General features: G+C 54.7%; 1 protein-coding gene and 3 non-coding genes across 4 annotated transcripts in view; 3 read left to right on the top strand and 1 right to left on the bottom strand.

Moving 5' to 3' along the window:
- LOC142821621 (zinc finger protein RFP-like) overlaps nucleotides 1–15,216 on the top strand; it is a 411,497-nt gene that overhangs the window by 141,319 nt on the left and 254,962 nt on the right. The window lies entirely within an intron of this gene.
- Nucleotides 6,512–6,585, top strand: TRNAT-AGU (transfer RNA threonine (anticodon AGU)). The gene has a single exon. It is a non-coding gene; the product is annotated as a tRNA-Thr (tRNA).
- Nucleotides 7,314–7,418, bottom strand: TRNAR-UCU (transfer RNA arginine (anticodon UCU)). Its single transcript has 2 exons — nucleotides 7,382–7,418; nucleotides 7,314–7,349 (listed from the first exon to the last, which is right to left on the bottom strand). It is a non-coding gene; the product is annotated as a tRNA-Arg (tRNA).
- On the top strand, nucleotides 11,089–11,162 carry TRNAM-CAU (transfer RNA methionine (anticodon CAU)). The gene has a single exon. It is a non-coding gene; the product is annotated as a tRNA-Met (tRNA).

Genomic DNA, 15,216 nt, shown 5'->3' with positions numbered 1-15,216 from the left:
AATGGAAACAGCAAAAGAAGAAGCAGAAGAACAGAGGAAGGATCAACAGCAACAGAAAGAGCAGCAGGATAAGAAGGGAAGAAAAGAGGCAGAAGCAGAAGAAATAGAAGAAACCACAGCTGAAGTAGAAGCATCAGATCAGAAGAACAAGCAGCAGCAGAAGAAACATCAGAAGAAGCAGCAGAATAAAAGAGGCAGGAACAGCAGCAGAAGAAATTGCAGCAGGAGAAGCAGCGGAAACCAAAGGCGCAGCAGCAGAAAAACAAGAATAAGTCTCAGCAGGAGAAGAGCAGAAGAAACAGGAAGTAGCAGCAGCAGGAAAAGAAACATAGAAGGAGCAACAGAAGTGGCAGTAGCAGAAGGAGCAGCAGATTTAAGCAGAAGGAGGAGACGCAGAAAAACAAGTAGAAGCAGGAGAAGGAGCAGAAGAAACAGCAGCAGCGGTGCAAGAAGTAGCAGCATCAGAAGCAGATGAAGTAGCAGCAGCAGATGAAAAGAAGAAAAAGCAGCAGCAGAAGCCATCGACAGAAGAAGAAACGAGAGGAAAAAGCAAGCAGCAGCAATAGAAACAAAGAAAGAGCAGCAGGAGAGGGAGCAACAGAAGAAAAAACAAACAGCCAAAAGCAGCAGCACACAAAGAAGTTAAAGCAGCAGAAAAACAAGTACAGACAGAGAAGCAGCTGCAACTGAAGCAGTAGCAGCAGCACAATCCCTCCTCCCCACCACGCCCAATATATAGTTTGCGTTAAAGACAGATTCTAGCCCGGATGCCAGGCAGGGCAGCCCCTTCCCAATCCCACGGGCTGGGGGAGCTGCCAGTGTCTGTCTCACCGCCCCCCCAGGCTGCGCTTGCTCCCATGTTCCCCATCCAACCCCTCCCCCGCTTCCTCTCTGTTCCCCTTCCCCCCCTCCCAGTGTCCCCCTGTCCCAGCTCTGCCCCAGAATTCTCCCCCCGGCCCCGCTCAGGCTCCCCACGTGGGGCTGCCCTGCCCCAGCGCACAGGCTGGGAATAGCGCTCGCAGGAGGCGGCAGCGGTCAGCTGGTGGGGGGGGGGGGCTGCAAGGAGCACCCGGCCCCTGGGTCCTAGCGGGAGGACTGTATCTGGGGCAGGGGCACGTGGATTCCTGCCGGAGACTTTCCCCGGGGTCGCTGCGGCTGCAGCCTCAGCCCCTCGGGGCGGGGCGCTCCCGGGGCGGCTGCGCGGGGCGGGGCCGCTGGGAATCACAGCTCCGGGTCCCCGCGAGCGTGGACAGTGCCCCCCCTCCCGCTCTGCAACCAGCCAATGGGGCAGCAGAGGGCGGGGCCTTTTGGGCGCCCCGCGGGTCCAGCAGCAGGTGAGCGCCCCCCCCCCCAGCCCTTTGCACGGAGCAGGAGCCACGTGGGTCTTCTTAGAGTGACCGGGCATCGCCCCATGTGGGGACCCGCCGCCTGTGGGAAGGGGCAGGGGGGGGAGAGGTGAGGAGAGGCGCGTCTCAGGCAAAGGGGGGGGCGGTATCTGCGCTGAGCCCGGCAGGAGATTGGCAGGGACAAGAGTTGATGCAGCGTCACAAACACCAGACCCCCGTCTGCTGGGCCCTTTGGTTTCTTCCGCACCCAGTCCCCTCAGCTCCACGCCCCACAGCGAGCAGCAGCACCAACGGCTCCTTCACAGGGCCCATCGCAGAACGCGCGGTGCACTGAAACCCCGTCGGAGCTTAATGGGGGGGAGCGGCGCCATGAGACTGCGACTTACTGACCCGCCGTACGTGCTCGATGTCATCCTTCCCCAGATTCAGCGCCTCCCCTCTTCCCTGCCCCTGCTTAGCCCCGTCCGCCCCGCTGCGATTGGCCTTTGTGTTGCGCAATAGCATCTGCCTGCGCGTGCTGGGACGGGAATTGCGAAGGAGCCATTGGTCTATTTGAATCATAGAATAATAGGAGTGGAAGGTACCTCGAGAGGTCATCGAGTCCAGCCCCCCGCCCTCAAGGCAGGACCAAGCTCCACCTACACCATCCCTGACAGATGTCTATCTAACCTGTTCTTAAATATCTCCAGAGAGGGAGATTCCACCACCTCCCTTGGCAATTTATTCCAATATTTGACCACCCTGACAGTTAGGAATTTTTTCCTAATGTCCAATCTAAACCTCCCCTGCTGCACTTTAAGCCCATTACTCCTTGTCCTGTCCTCAGAAACCAAGAGGAACAAATTTTCTCCTTCCTCCTTGTGACACCCTTTTAGATATTTGAAAACCACTATCATGTCCCCCCTTAATCTTCTTTTTTCCAAACTAAACAAGCCCAGTTCATGAAGCCTGGCTTCATAGGTCATGTTCTCTAAACCTTTAATCATTCTTGTCGCTCTTCTCTGTACCCTTTCCAATTTCTCCACATCTTTCTTGAAATGTGGAGCCCAGAACTGGACACAGTACTCCAGCTGAGGTCTAACTAGTGCAGAGTAGAGCGGCAGAATGACTTCACGAGTTTTGCTTACAACACACCTGTTGATACAACCTAGAATCATATTTGCTTTTTTTGCAACAGCATCACACTGTTGACTCATATTCAACTTGTGGTCCACTATGACCCCTAGATCCCTTTCCGCCATGCTCCTTCCTAGACAGTCGCTTCCCATCTTGTATGTATGGAACTGATTGTTCCTTCCTAAGTGGAGCACTTTGCATTTCTCTTTATTAAACCTCATCCTGTTTACCTCTGACCATTTCTCTAGCTTGCTAAGGTCATTTTGAATTATGTCCCTATCCTCCAAAGAAGTTGCAACCCCGCAACTTCTTGGTATCATCTGCAAACTTAATAAGCGTACTCTCTATCCCAATATCTACATCATTGATGAAGATATTGAACAGTACGGGTCCCAAAACAGACCCTTGAGGAACTCCACTTGTTATCCCTTTCCAGCAGGATTTAGCACCGTTAACAACAACTCTCTTACTACGGTTATCCAGCCAATTATGCACCCACCTTATCGTGGCCCTATCTAAGTTATATTTGCCTAGTTTATCAATAAGAATATCATGCGAGACCGTATCAAATGCCTTACTAAAGTCTAGGTATATGACATCCACGGCTTCTCCCTTATCCATAAGGCTCGTTATCCTATCAAAGAAAGCTATCAGATTAGTTTGGCATGACTTGTTCTTCACAAACCCATGCTGGCTATTCCCTATCACTTTATTACCTTCCAAGTGTTTGCATATGATTTCCTTAATTACCTGCTCCGTTATCTTCCCTGGGACAGACATTAAACTGACCGGTCTGTAGTTTCCTGGGTTGTTCGTATTCCCCTTTTTATAGATGGGCACAATATTTGCCCTTTTCCAGTCTTCTGGAATCTCCCCTGTCTGCCATGATTTTTCAAAGATCATAGCTAAAGGCTCAGATACCTCCTCTATCAGCTCCTTGAGTATCCTGGGATGCATTTCATCAGGACCTGGTGACTTGCTGACATCTAACTTTCCTAAGTGATTTTTAACTTGTTCTTTGTGTATCCTATCTTACCCTCTCTCTGCTTGTATTCACTACGTTAGGCACACCTCCAGACTTCTCGGTGAAGACCGAAACGAAGAAGTCATTGAGCATCTCTGCCATTTCCAAGTTTCCTGTTACTGCTTCTCCCTCCTCACTAAGCAGTGGGCCTACCCTGTCCTTGGTCTTCCTCTTGCTTTTAATGTGTTTACATATCTGCATATACATTATGCAAATAGCAAATATGGAAATAAACTGTTGCTAGTCCCTAACAGATCAGTGTTTGCAGATATCTACACTTAAAAAATCACAGAAACAATTCCCCTCAGGCTGCTGGAGGGGGCAGCTCCTCCCACGGGGGGACTGGAGCCTGCAGAGGGAGGGGCGCAGGGAGAGGCACCCACAGAGGCAGGGGGCATTTGGGACACCCTGTTTATAAACTTCAGAAATGTTGGGGCAGAGAAGTTGGTGCCCCCAAGTGCCACCATCAGTCACCTCAGCCCCCCCCTACTCCATGGGGGTGGGGGAGTTGCCGTTGTATCTCCCCCCTCTCTTTGGCTGTATCTACACTGGCATGAATTTCCGGGACTGCTTAAAATGGAATACTATTCCCTTTTCAGTTTTTCCGGAAAAGGAGCGTCTACATTGGCAGGCTGCTTTTCCGGAAAAGCCCTTTTTCTGGAAAAGCGTCTGTGGCCAATGTAGACGCGCTTTTCCGGAAAAGAGCCCGGATCGCCATTTTTGCGATCGGGGCTTTTTTCCGGGAAAGACTGCTGGGCTGTCTACACTGGCCCTTTTCCGGAACAGTGTTCCGGAATAAGGACTTATGCCCGAGCGGGAGCAGAATAGTTTTTCCGGAATAGCGGCTGATTTTGTACAGTAGAGCATCATTGCTTTCCCGGAAATTCAAGGGCCAGTGTAGACAGCTCGCAGCTTATTCCGGAAAAGCGGCTGATTTTCCGGAATAAGTGGCCCAGTGTAGACACAGCCCTTCTGTACAAGGCCTGCCCTATGTCTCCCCTTCACCGGCCAGGCTGCTCTTGCTCCCCCAGTCTCCACCCAACCTCTCCTGCTCCCTTTCCCTTCCTGTGACCCCCCAGGTTTCTGTCCATTGCACCCCTGCTCCCAGCCGCCCCATGACTGGCATGATCCCCCCAATATCCCATCTGTGCCTCCTGCCTCCCCTTCCTACCCCACTCACACATCCTTGTTCCCCTTTACCCATCTTATGTGCTCCCACCCCACTTCAATACCCTCCCCACCCTCTCTGGGATGGCTCCCTCTGCCCCGCACGAGCTGGTAGCAGCTTCCCTGGCCCCAGAAGCCTGAGAGCAGCCTTGGGCCAGATCCTCTCACTGCAGCCCTGGGAGGGGCAGCTCTCTGGGAAGGGGAGGAGGGCTTCTCCTACCTGACCCCACAAATGCTGCCCACCTTGGGGTGGGGGCTGGGCTGGGCAGGGACTGTCCAGGCTGGGGGTGCTGCCATGGGAAAGGTTCCCAGGGAGCAGCTTTCTACATCCCACCAGCCCTGCGGGAGATTCCCCCTCCTGCCTGCAGCCCAGGCTCTGGGGACCCAGTGGTGCTGCACCCAATACTGGGGCTCGGGGATCCACCGGGAGCTGGCGCCAGGGGCCCCGCAAGCAGAGGGCAGGAAAGGAGCCAGGCTGAGGCTTTGCAGAGAGCAGGCCGGGGACCTGGCAGGAGGAGGCTCCAGCGTTCACAGAGCCTGCGCAGGGCCAGCCTGCTGGGAGGGGAGCAGGAGCATCCAGCACCATTCAGGCCAGCGGCAGCCGACACAGGGGAGCTCTGAGACTGAGACTCCAGGGCAAAGGCCTCCAGCCCCTCAGGCACTGGAGTTAGCTGGCCCTGGAACCAGGCCCCCTGGAGTAGCATTGTGGCCAGGGGGCTCTGACACACAACGGGGCTGGCCCCAGAGCCCAGGGCCTGGGAGTCTGGTCAGCAAGTGAGATTCGCCCGTCAGTCCAAGCTGCTTTCTCCCCGGCTGCTGTTCCTGCCTGTCCCGTGCCAGCGCCACACGCAGGCCTGTGGGGCAGGACGGGGGGTGTCGGTGGGGCCCTGCTCTCAGTCCGTCCCTCACAGGCCCTGTGGGCTGCTCGAGGGCTGAGCCCATCACCTGGGCCTGGTGCGGGGATGGAACATGGGGCACGTTTCCCCCTGTGAGCGTGTGCGGGGGCAGGAGGGAGCCACACGGGCCTGGCTGAAGGTTTTGTGCTGGGGCTGGAGGCTTGAGCCCGAGCTGTCGGCCTCAGCGGGACTTGCTCCTCCCCCCTCTCCTGCCTTGCTGCCTCCTTTGGCCAGCAGCGCTCAGGGGCAGCCGGGAGAGCCGGCACCAAGGGCAGAGGAGGCCGAGGCACAAGCCCCTCAGAGGGGACAGGCCTGAGGCCTCTGGCTTGCCCAGGCTGACGCCAAGGGGCTTTCTGTGGTGCCGGGCGGGGGAGGGAGGCCAGGCCCAGGCCGGTGGGAGAAGGGGCAGCGCCTGCCAGGGCAGCAAGGGGAGCTGCAGGGAGCGAGACGCGGCGTTTCTGCCTGGATCACTCAAGGGTCCTTCTGCGGGTGAAACGCCTGTGACACCCCTGTGCTGCTGGGTTCCTCTGCCCCTCCCCTGGGAGGCCGGCCCCTTTGGGGGGCCTCGTGCCCTGGCACTCGTCCAAGGGCAACCTGGGCAAAGCAGCCTGCCCCAGGCACCTTCCATAGCTCAGCTGGCAGAGCGGAGGACTGTGGCTGGGGATCGGCAAGGGCCCTTAGGTTGCTGATTCAACTCCAGCTGAAAGGAGAGATTCTTCTCCCTCCCCCTGGCTGCAGGCCCGGCCTTAGGACCAGGCGGCTGCCTTGGGTCTGTTGCTTTGGGGCCTGGTGCTACAATTGACAGAAAGGTTTTGGGTACCAGCTGCCAATCTAATGTCTTAGGCTGCGCAGGCCTTGAGTCATGGCAAGAGCTGGAGGGGAATGGGGAACGGCTGCACTTTGGAATGGGAAGGGGGTCTGGCACCATAAAGTAGAACAGTTTTAGGGCTGTTTTCAAGGAGGGCACTGTGGATTAGTTGGCTAAAGCATCTGCCTAGTAAGCAGGAGATCCTGGGTTCAACTCCCAGTGGTGCCTTGTTGCCAGGTCAATGGGTCTTTTCTTCCCACCATTCTTCAACATGTATCTGGAGTTGGTTTTACCTTCAGTTGGAGGTACCTTAGATGTTTGATTTAGTGAGGCTTAGCTAGACTTGCTAAATCAAGCTCTGGAAGATGGATTGCAGCAGCGATCTCCACCTGAGTGAAGACATGGCCTAGTGGTGCAATTAGTTAGATGTCGACACTAACAGCCCCACTGCTGGTAACTCACAGAGGCTACATCTACACTAAGGCTGTGTCTAGACTGCATCCCTTTTCCGTAAAAGGGATGCAAATTAGACACATCGCAATTGCTAATGATGCGGGGATTTAAATACCCCTCGCTTCATTTGCATAAAAATGGCTTCCGCTTTTTTCCAGCTTGGAGCTTTGCCGGATCTTTCAGAAAATAAACCCTTAAAATAAGGATTAAGGGATCTTTTGGAAAAGGTTTTATTTTCCGAAAGATCCGTGTCTAGACTGGTGCTTTTTTCCAGCAAAGCTCCAAGCCTGCGTGTTGCGCAGCACTGGTAGGAGACATGGAGGGTCTATTGGCACCTGCAGCCTCTCAGAACAACCCCCATCCCGACCCCCAAGTCCTAGCCCTTCCCTCCACCCTTAATGGGGTCTGCTGGGAATTGCCTGGATGCCAGCCCACCCCAGTGTCAGCCTAAGGACTGACTGGTCTGTAAAAGCTGCACCCTGGAAATGAGGAAGCAGCTAAAGTGACTCTGGTGGGACTTGAACCCACAACCTTTGAATGTCTAGCTGGGCTCACATTAACCAATGAAGCTTAGAAGTCCAACGTGCTTTCCATTGCACCACAGAGCCAGATGGACTGTTGCTGTTGATATCTCCAGTCTCTGCTTTGCAACATGGCAATTGCTGGGGGAAAAGAAAGGGGAGCCAGGTCTGTCTCTTTTGGGAGAGCAGGTAGGAGGGCCACTAAGCCCCCAGCAGTGAAAACTAGGAACCAGGACAAAGCTGCACTTGAAGAACATGGGCATCAATCCCACTACTTTTCACACACAAAGTAAGGGGTTTCCCATTTGAGCTAACTCCCCCGCATGGGAACATGTCCCCTGCTCCACCCATCTTCTTCTAGACCCCACAAGGTCTCTGTGGCAGCCTGAGGCTCCTTTCTGAAAGGGCCACTTGTGGGACTGACACCCGTGGGCCGGCTAGCTCGGAGGTTTAGGGGACGTGGTGCTCAAATCACACTGACGCATCTTAAGAGCAAGCCCCTTATTTCAAACCATAACGGGCTCGCTATTCCGACGTCCCTGCAAACCTCATGGCGCAAGGAGTGAGGGGCATTTCGTAATAGCAATTTATTTGGAACTAAGTGCTGTGTAGCCAGCGCCAAATTACAAAATAAGCTATTTCAAAAGTGACTTGAAATGAGCTACCCAATTGCATCACTTATTTTGAGCTATGGGACACACCCCTAGTGAGTTAGAGCCCAGCTCTGCCCCAATTCTCTTCTCCACCCACCCACATACTGACTCCCTCGCTGCCATGGGGCTGTTTGCATTGGCCTCTTCTCTCTGTAGCCAGGCTTCAGCCAGGACTGAGACTCAGGCAGGAGAATGTGACCCGGCTCCCTGCACCTGGGCCCTGCATTTCTTATCCCTTCAGACACACTTGTTAGTGGAGGAATAAATCACAGTCACATGAGTGTAGATTATGAAACTTTGTTGTTGCCTTGGAAACTCCCCACAGACCTTCCCCTGGGGTCCCGGGCAGCCGCTCACATTGCACAGCTCACTTCGAGGTGAGGGTGCTGTGTAGACGCACCCAGCCTATTGAGGACCAGCCTGCTGAGGGGAGGCTCTGGCCACTTCCTTTCCTTGCCTGTCTCAGACTCTGTCTACATTCCAGGGCTACATCTACACTGCAGGCTTTTTGTTGTTCTTGCGCAAAAACTTGCAGAGCGTCTACACTGCAGGCACATTCTTGCACATGTAAATGTATAGTACAGCATCAGAAAACAGGGCTTCTTGCACAAGAGTTATTCCTCTCCCCATGAGAAATAAGGCCCCTTGCCCAATAACTCATCCACAAAGAGGCAGTGTGGACGGGCAACAGGGGTTTCTTGCTCAAGAAAGCCCGATGGTTAAAATGCCCATCAGAGCTTTCCTGCGCAGGAGAACGTCCACACTGCCATGGGCGCTCTTACAGAAAAGCACTTCTCTTGTGCAAAAGCACATGGGAGTGTGGACACACTGTTGTGCAAGACCTTTTGCACAAAACAGTTCTTGAGCAAGAAGTCTGCAGGGTAGGTGTAGCCAGCCCCTCTCTCCAGGGAACTGCAGCCCCTCAGGCCAGGCAGCTCCTCCCAGCATTCAGGAGGCACCAGGCCGAGAAGAAACCGTCTGACATGGTGCTGCCAGGGAGGGGCCTCACTGCTAGTCACTGTTCCTGTTCCAGGAGCAGAGCAAGTTTTGCCCTGGGCACCGATATTGAGGGCGTGTGCCCCTGTTTGTGTGTGAACCCCCATGGCACCCATTGGCACCTGCTAGGGGGTGGAAGGTCCCCTGGTGCCATAGCTCCTCCTGAGGAAGGGGTGGAGGGACCCCTGGTCCAGTATTTCCTGCTATGGAGAAGTAGAGGTAGCCCATTCCCTATAGCTCCTGCCAGGAGGGACCCTGACCCCTTATCTCCAGATGCGGTTTCAGTTTTTCCCTGGCGGATGCTCCAGACATGAGGGATGCCAGCGCACTGGCCCAGCCCGGGCCGGCAGTGGTGGTTTTATACACAGCAGGGAAATTCCCCGGCTTCTCCCCCTCACAGAGCTGCTGCCTCTCCGGGAGGCGGATGAACTGCAGGTGCGGGACAGCTCCCTGCCAGCAGGGACAGCAGCCAAGGCACCAAATATCGCTGGTCTGCAGCCAGTGTTGGGAACCGGGCAGGGAACAGGAGGCTTTTTTGTCACACACGTCTCAGGTAGGATGGACCCTCACTGAGCCCAGACTGTGACTGGTCCTAGCCAGGAATGTGTCTGGGGCTAGTTTGTGACACTCTAAGGCCGTGTCTACACTGGGCGTAAGAGCGACGCTGCCGCGGTCGATGTTCCGGGCTCTAGGGAAGACCGGCTGATTAGAACTAAGCTGTGCAGAGTCTTGCAAAGGGAACCGCAACTTCTCTGGGTATTTGCTGAGTTTTAGATTTAGGGTTTATCAGAAGGGACGTTGTGGGCTCTGGAACAAGGTGGGTGGGGCAGGAAAAGCTACTTACAGGCAGGGGAATTAGCTCAAGTGGTAGAGCGCTTGCTTTGCATGTGAGAGGCAGTGGGATCGATACCCACATTCTCCAGTGATAGATGTTTGCTGCTTCCTCTTTTCCACAGGCAGAGCCAGCCAGGGGCTAAGTGCTTCCAGGGGCTCCTTCCCTCTTCCATAAGGCAAGGGGCTGGTTTCCGCAGGGCAGGGAGTGTCATGTTTGCCTCACTGGGAGCAGTTCCCTGGCTAAAATCAGGCAGGGAAAGTCCAGCCTGTAACACCCAGCAGAGGGGATTCACCTGCCTGGGGAGGGTGGGAACTTGGGAACAGACCAGCACTTGGGAGCTTGGCTGCCAGCTGCTTAGCACATCTGGATACAGAAGAATCCCAAGACTTGGTTCTGCCAGGCTCATTTCCCCTCTTCTGTTTCTTTTCAGCTCCCTGCAAACTGCCTCCCAGCTGTGGGTGAGGCTGAGTGTGTGTGAAACCAGCTGCGCTTTGGATGATTTTGTTAATTGTTTAAAAAGCCTCAGGCACCTCTTCTGCCTGGGGAGGTGTCTGTAATAGATGCCTAGTGTGACGTCACCCTGGGGTTTTACCCCTTTAACCTCACCCAGAGACTCCTGAGAAGTCTATCTGCTGTGTCCAACTCTGCCTCAGGCCAAGTGTTCGCATGTTTCATATCGAAGGAAACTCCTCCTCCCTTTTTCCCTGCCAGTCCTTCCTGAGCAAGCTCTACCCTTCTGTGCCAAAATTCCAATAAAGTGTATTATCCCACCACGTCCCTGTGATACCAACTTCTTCCTGCTCATTACCCATCGTTTCCATGTGTCTATATGAGCATCTAAGACACAGATTAGATTTTGCTTCCCAGTGGTCCCGCGTCCCTCATTTATCTCTGCGGTTACAGCCCCTGCTCTCTCCCATTTCTGGTCCATCTCCCAGGTATCCATGTGATTCACTTACCTGTGGGCTTTGGTCACCTGCCCCCATCAAACCTAGTTTAAAGCCTCCTCACTAGGTTAGCCAGTCTGCTCCCAAATACTCTTCCCTTCCTTGACAGGTGAACCCCAACCCTGCTGAGCAGCCCTTCCTGCAACAGCATCCCATGGGCAAGGAGGCCAAAGTCCCCTGCCCACTGAGCTATAGCTTTCTGTGCCCAGGAGGCCAGAAACCGCCTGGACTCCATGGCTGGAGGAAAGTGGGGAATGGCTGCACTTTGGGAGTCAAAAGTGTTGCCTGGAAACATAAAGAACCATTTTAAAGAGACTTTGGAGGAGGGCACCATGGCTTAGCTGGCTAAAGCACCTGCCTCATAAACAGGAGATCCTGGGTTCAATTCCCAGTGGTGCCTTGTTGGAACCTTTGCTCACATTTTCCTAGGTCCTTCTGGGACACAGAAGAGGCCTCCCCTGGAACTTCTGGTTTAGGAAAGGCTGACTGGGGAGGGATGTTGCGAAGAAGGAAACAACAAGCCTGGAGCCAGTGCAGGGGCTGCTGTGACTGGCAATAACAGGGCTCTCACTGCAATTACTGGGACAGGAGAGTCAGCACCACACACACTTGTGAATGTGTGAAGGAGTCAGGGCCTAGAGAGCCTGAGGGTGCAACCTCTGCAGCTCCTGCAGCCATGGAGAGTCAGGGTATGTGGGCATCAGGAGCTTCTCACTTGAGGGGGAGAAACCTCTTGGGACTTGTGGTTTCCTTCTTCCCAACACATCTCTGCAATCAGCCTTTTCCTGAACCAGCAGTTCCATGGGTGGCCAGAGGAGACCTCTTCTGTGTCCCAGAAGGGCATAAGTAAATGTGAGCAAAAGCTGCAACAAGGCACCAATGGTAACTGAACCCAGGTGCTGTTGTTTATTAGGCAAGTGCTTTAGCCAGCTAAGCCACGGTGCCCTACTCAGACCCACCTCTAAACTGTTCTACTGTATGGTCCCACACAACACCATTGTCTCGCAAAGTTCGTCCATTCCCCATTTCCCTCCTGCCTTCCCACCCTGGTGGTGTCTGGCTCCCTGGGCACAGAAGGCTACAGCTCAGTGGGCAGAGGCTGTAACGTGCACATCTCCCCCAGCCGCTGGGCCTGCAGTTGCCTTTGAGGTTCTGCAGGGTTGGGGGAGGGCAAAATGAAGCAAACTTTGATTCTCTGGCTTGTAAACTCCTTGGCCTCAGGGTCTAGGTTGGAGTCCCCAGGTGGGGGCCCGGCCTCCTTCAGTTTGGTCCCTTCCTGAAGGCACAAAATTGACATCAGAGAATTCATTTGCCCCGCAGCAATCTCTGTTGGCCAAAGGGTTAGCAACAGAATATTTGCCCAAGCTTAAGTGCAGTAGCAGAAAACACCATTGAGTGTGTTTCTGTGGTGTAGTGTTTATCACATTTGCCTAACACACAAAAGGTCCCTGGTTCAAAGCCAGGCAGAAACACAGGGTCTGCTCTTATTGCTGTTCCCCTGGGTACCCACAAGGCAGTTCTAAGGCCTGCCTCCTGGTGTAGGGATGGGTGGCCTGTGTGCTGGCTTTCAGGAGCATGTGGGAGACAGCTCAGCAGGTTAGGCTGAGATAGGAGGATGCAGGGCTGGGGCTGAGACTTCTCAGCTGTGCCTTGCCTGGGACCAGGTCACTGCAGCCACACAGTGCAGGGCCCACCCTGGAAGTGCCAATGCCTGTGCACCTTCAGGGCAGTGTGGCTGTGGCCTTTGGTGCAAGTGGACACAAAGCCACATAATGCCCAGCCACCCTGTTCCCCTCGCTTTCTTCTCACCCAGCACCCCCAGCTTCCTTTGACACCCTCCCTTGTTCCTGCTTCCCCACCCTGCTCCTTCATCCATATCCCTTATGCTCCCTTTCTCCTGGCCATACACGGAACTACGGAACTACTTGGTGCTTCTCAAGCCAGGCCCTGCAAGGAGCCACTAGGAGCCACCAGGCAGGAACCAGCCCTTGGAGCTCAGCTTGCACTCAATCTGGGAGTTTCCCACCACATCTCACCTGAAAAGAGGTGACTTGTTCTCCTTCCATCTGACCTTACGTCTCCGCTCTACGTCTCCACTCCCTTCAATGGTCTCCGCTGCCTCAGGACCCGCCTCCTCAGGGCGCTGCACTTGGGCTGAGAAGTGTCACGGGGACTCGTCTGTTGATGGGTTAGTCAGCCCGATGGCCAGCCGGATCCATTCCGTAGCGCTGCCCAAGAGGGAGCTTTACAAGTGCCCAGTGTCCATTGGTATTTTCTGGGGCTCTGTGTAGGGGATTGGGCTTGTCCATCTTTTCCACGGGAAATGCCTCTTCTTTGGAACAGCAGCTCCCACAAGTTCATGGAACTTCTTCCCAGCTTGGGAAAGGGACGACTAAGGGGTGATGGGAAAAATATTTGTGCTGTGAAAACAGCAGGGGCCCCAGGAAAACTCAGGCCTGATGTTACCTGCCCCCACACAATTCACACGGCAAACCTGACTCCCCGAGCACAGGGCAAGTTTGGGGGCTCATTGCTAGGCCATGGGGTGAAGCATCAAACCAGCCTCCTCCTGTGGGGCCTGTGAGTGTTGTAGAAACTGGGCCCCTGCGACTTGGCAACAGCAAACAAAAGGTCTGGGGGCCACACAGAGACCCTGCTGAGCTAAGCAGGAAGTGGCTTTGTCTTTGCCTGTGGGCTTGTCTGTCTGCATCCTGGAAACCTCCTGGCTCCTCAGACCACTGGTCTGGATGGAGCATTACAGAAGTCGGAATAATGGAATTGCTGTGTAGACGCTCCCATTGTTATTCCCAAGGAACGCTGCTGTGTAGGTGCAGCCTAAGAGAAATGCTGAGCAAGGGCTCCTACAATGTCAGGGGAGATGAGGAAATGAGGTCACCTCTCTAGATATAAAATAGAGGACATGTCAGGAGGGGGATTCGAACCCACGCCTCCATTGGGAGACCAGAAAACCCAACTAAGGGAAAAACACATCCTTGAGTCTGGCGCCTTAGACCACTCTGCCACCCATGCATACACCTCTAATAGCAGTTTTCTTACATGTGTGAGTTGCTCAGGGAGGCTGAAGGGAACCCCTCTCTTACCCCACCTAACAGCCGCTCTACAGCACAGCTGGGTTTATCCCCACTCACCCTCATCTACTGTTGTGAGGTGTTTTGCAGGGAGCTGACAAGAAACAGAAGAGGGAAACCGCTGGCCGGCAGAACAGAGACTTGGGATTCTCCTGTGCCAGGGAGTCTGTGTCACTGCCCTTGGGGATCCTGAGCTGGGTGTCTCCTGGGCTTGTTGGCTCCATACCAGGGGTGTCTCCTCTGCAGGGCGATGCTTGTTCTCTGGCTAACGCTTATCCCTGGGACACTTTATGCAGGGACCATTGGTCTTTGTGCCATAGTACGTGTCTAGGATGTGGGAGTGAGGAACCTGCCTCAAATAGACATGTATCCGCCCCCCGCAGTGTTCTGCTTGAGACACCGGAGCCCTGGCTTTGACTGGTGCCTGGCACGTGGGGAATTAGATCTAGGGGGAGATTTCTAGAGCTCCACAATAGCTGCTCCTCACATGCAGATGTGCACATCTGTCTGGGATTACTGGGCACCCGGCCTGCCTTCTGTCCCTGCCAACCTCGGCAAAGCGGCATCATTGGCTCAGGGGTTCTTCCCCTCAGTGCGCTGCAGAGAAAGCCCTTGTGTGTTAAAAGGGACTCAGGGAGCCCAGAGCAGAGGGAGCTGGGAATCTAGTCCCATTGATCCCCTCAACACACACACACAGTCCCAGCCTCAAGCCCCCCCACATCCTTAATCCCATGCCCTGACTCCCATATCCTCCCACATCCTCATCCCTGTCCTGAGCCCCACCCCTCAACTGACACGCTCCCCAAATCCCTACCTTACCCTGCTGCAAAAGGCCCTTGTGATGTCACTGCCACACCCACCCCTGCCCTCCAGGGCTAATGTCCTGCCCCAGGCAGCCCCTTTGCATGGCTGAACTGCTCCCAGGGGTGAAAGTGACACATTTCTTACAGGGACTGTTCTATTCGGCACCACCCCTTGGGCGGAGGGAGGCTCAAGGCAGGAAGTTGGGGGAGGGGTTGTGATAGGACAGTACCTGTAAGAAATTAAAATGTGGAGTGTGGGAGGCTCAAGGCAGGGATTTTGGGACTGTGTGAGAGTGGGGGGGGGCTCAGAGCAGGGGAGAGGATGTGGAATGGTAGAGAAGTCAGGGCACAGGACCTGGGATATGGGGGAGGCTTGGGGCTGGGACTGTGTGTGTCGAGGGGATCCCTCTGCTCTGTGCTCCCTGAGGCCCTTTAACACACATGGACTGACCTGGGGTGCAGGCTTCAGACCAATGAGGGGGGTTTCAGTGAAGCTACATGTAAATGGATCCCTCTAGCAATCCCTGCCAGCCACACGCACAGGGGGAGGGGACTTTAGCCA

This window comes from Pelodiscus sinensis, chromosome 19 (assembly GCF_052426305.1).
Source record: "Pelodiscus sinensis isolate ZL-2025 chromosome 19, ASM5242630v1, whole genome shotgun sequence".
Classification (NCBI taxonomy): domain Eukaryota; kingdom Metazoa; phylum Chordata; order Testudines; family Trionychidae; genus Pelodiscus; species Pelodiscus sinensis.
This window is presented reverse-complemented; position numbering and strand designations above follow the sequence as displayed.